Here is a 3,601-nt window from a genome sequence, read left to right as displayed (position 1 = left end):
AACTGTTCGGCGGGAAGTTCGTTTATGTTCGTTTATTTAATAAATGAACGAACATGAACAAAAATTATTGTTCGTTTAGTTAAATGAACGAACACGAACAATGGTCTCGTTCGTTCATTTATGTTCGTGAACGTTCGTTTATGATGTTCATTTACGTTCGTTTATGTTCGTTCGTTTAAGTTTATTTATATTCATCTATATTCAATTATTTTTTATTATATTGCTATATTATATGTTCGTTTATGTTCATATATGTTCAATTGTGTTTTTTTATCTTTGTTCATTTATGTTTGTTCGTTTATGTTCGTTTAGCATGCTCACGAACATAAATGAACGAACATGAACAAAGTAATTTGTTAAACGAACGAACATGAACAAGAAAATCTCGTTCGTTTATCCGTTCGTGTTCGTTTGTTGTTCGGCTAACTTAAACGAACGAACATGAACAAGACCTTGTTCGTGTTCGTTTGGTTCGTTTGCAGCCCTAGTCCTGCGTAAAGTGCTTGTTTCCAATTTTTTATTAAGTTCTTAATACTTAAGAACAAATATCCAACACTCAGATCTGAATCTAATAATCATTCTAGGTGATAAAGTTTCGGACTTTATGCCGTTCCATGGCTTTAATGAAAACAAAACCAATCCCTAAATCCTATACATGTCCCAAAAGTTTAAATGTTCATGCACGGATGAATGGGAGTGTCCAAGATCCCATTTTTATGACCCACTAAGCTCAGAAATGATAAGAGAAACCATTTATGAGTTATGGAGTTTCTCAAGCTTACTAGAACCAAGATTAAGGTACAAAAACTCATAAAAACTCACAACTAACTAGATCTAACAAAAGGATCAGCAAGGTTTACACTTTATACCTTATGGAGGATGTTGAGGATGAGTAGTGTCAAGATCTATAAGCTCTGGATTTCCAAGTGTTCTTTCAAAGGCCTCCTTCTTCACCAAAATACACAAAAGGTTACTTAAAATGATTCAAGGATCTCACCAGAAGGCTATGGTTTCGTTGGTGGTGTAAATAGGAGAGGAGATTGAGTATGAGAAGGTCTGTAAGGATATTAGGCATTTAAATAGGGATCATTACCCTCAATTAAGGTTTTAGAGGCTACGTTCCTACGCCCTATGTACACAAGGTTACGCCCTGCATATGGCATAAAACCCCACATGCATTTATAGGTCTACGCCCCCATGTAGATGGTCCATACTACAAAATATTATTCTTAGGAATTAAAGAATGTACCTGAGAACTAGGCATTACAACTCTCCCCTAATTAAATTAGACTTCGTCCTCAAAAGATGTTGCTGTAAATATCTCCAGTTAATAGTCCCTTATCTCATCTTCAGGATTCCACATCCACTGTGGAGCCTTCTGATGCTACTAATCCAACACATATTCCCTAACATGCCCTCCAGTGTTTGATTAGTTCGCTCACTTTGTCCATCGGTATGGGGGTGGTATGATGTATTGAAATGCAGCTGAGTACCCAAATCCTCATGAAACTTACTTGGAGGTGAGCGAGCATCTTGATCCAAAACCACCAAAATTGGCACCCCATGTCGGACCACCACATCCATGATGTAGATGTCAGCCAATTCCTTGGATGAAATGCACTCGATAATAGGTATAAAATGAGAACTCTTGGTCAAACTATCAACTATAATCCAAATATAATTAACCCCACATGTCGTACTCAATAACTTCGTGATAAAATCTATGGTGATCTCTTCCTATTCCACATGGGAATGGGTAACAGCTCCATCTTGAGGTAGCGTCTCTGATGTTCGGCCTTGATTTTCTAGCAAGTCAAGCACCACTCCACAAACCATGCTACCTCTCTCTTTATACAGGGCCACCAATAATCCAACTGCAAGTCTCTATACATCTTCGTAGCACCTGGATGGATTGAAAACTTTGACTTATGAGCCTCTTCCGACAATGTCTGTCTAACCTCTCCAACAGCTAGAACCCAAACCCTACCACACTGAGTCAATAACCCCCGACTATCCTGGATAAGCAATGGAATCTAACCCCTAATCATCTCTTCCTTCCAATTTTCCCTCTTCAACCCTTCTACTTGCCCCTTCTTGATCAATTCTAATGGTGGTGAGATAATAACCATCCTCAGAAATATATCTCCAATAGGTGCACTCTTTGCCTTGCGACTCAAGGTATCGACCACGACATTATCCTTAACAGGGTGATACAAAATCTCACAATCATAATCCTTTAGCACATATAACCACCTCCGTTGTCTCCTATTCAGGCTTAACTAATCTATCAAGTGTCTTGGGCTCTTGTGGTCAGTGTAGATAGTGCACCTAACCCTATATAATTAATGCCTCCAAATATTGAGGGCAAAAACTACAACTCCTAACTCCAAATCGTGCTTAGGGTAATTCGCCTTATGAGGCTTTAACTGCCTCGAAGCGTAAGCAATCACATGATCTCTCTACATGTGTACTGCTCCCAATACCGAGATGCACACATCTCAATAAACAAAAATATCTTTTAAAACCTTGGAAAGAGTCATAATCTCTATCTCAACGTCTTGAAAGCTTCTAGCAGATAAGGCCCTCAACGGAAAATAACATTTTTCTTCGTCAAGCGGGTCAATGGTACAACAATCTTGGAGAAACCATGGATAAATCTATGATAATAAACCGCTAGGCCAAGAAAACTCCAAATCTATGATGGTTTCCTCGGAACATCCCACCGCATCACTGCCTCAATCTTGGCCGGATAGACCAATATACCGTTCTGATTGACGATGTGTCCTAAAAACTGCACCTCTTGCAACCAGAACTCTCACTTACAGAACTCGTCATAAAGCCTCTCTATCCTAAAGGTCTCTAATACGTCCCACAAATTCTTCTCATGTTGCTTTGTAGTCTTGGAGTAAACCAGGATATCAGCAATGAACACAATCATTGAACGATCCAACATCAATCTGCATATCCAGTTCATGAGATCCATGAACATTGTTGCTGCGTTAGTAAGCCCAAATGGCATCACCACGAACTCGTAGTGACCATAATGTGTAACATCCCAAAATTTTCATTTTTAAATTAATAAAACATTATTCCAAAACTTTATCTATACAACCCAAGAAAAATAAGTGTATCAAAGATCATATCAATCAAAGTAATATCTCAAAAGCGGAATCCATATGGTGTGTGCCATACAGTCATCCATAGCTCTTCCCCTGTAACTAGAAGTACCTGAAACATAAACTGAAAAACATAAGCACAAAGCTTAGTGAGTCCCCAAAATACCCCATACCATACCTAATAAATCACATAATGGGCCCCCACCCTACATCGGGCCTCGCCCGGCATCGAGATTTGCCCGACATAGAGCCCCACTCGGTATATAGATATGTTATTCTTAGGTATCACCTGTCAACAGGCCTCACCATATACACGTACAATTTATATCACATAATCATGCTAACACATATAATGATCATAACAATAGCATATGTTTCAATCATCGAGGCTCGCTCGATATACATAGTAGTATATAATACATATAAGGGTCACGTAGACTCCTAGCATCCTAACATAAACAACAAGGGCTTACATTGGTGCCTTA

The sequence above is a fragment of the Lactuca saligna genome, chromosome 5 (genome assembly GCF_052625555.1).
Source record: "Lactuca saligna cultivar CGN05327 chromosome 5, ASM5262555v1, whole genome shotgun sequence".
NCBI classification, from domain to species: Eukaryota; Viridiplantae; Streptophyta; class Magnoliopsida; order Asterales; family Asteraceae; genus Lactuca; species Lactuca saligna.
Note: the sequence above shows the minus strand (reverse complement) of the source record.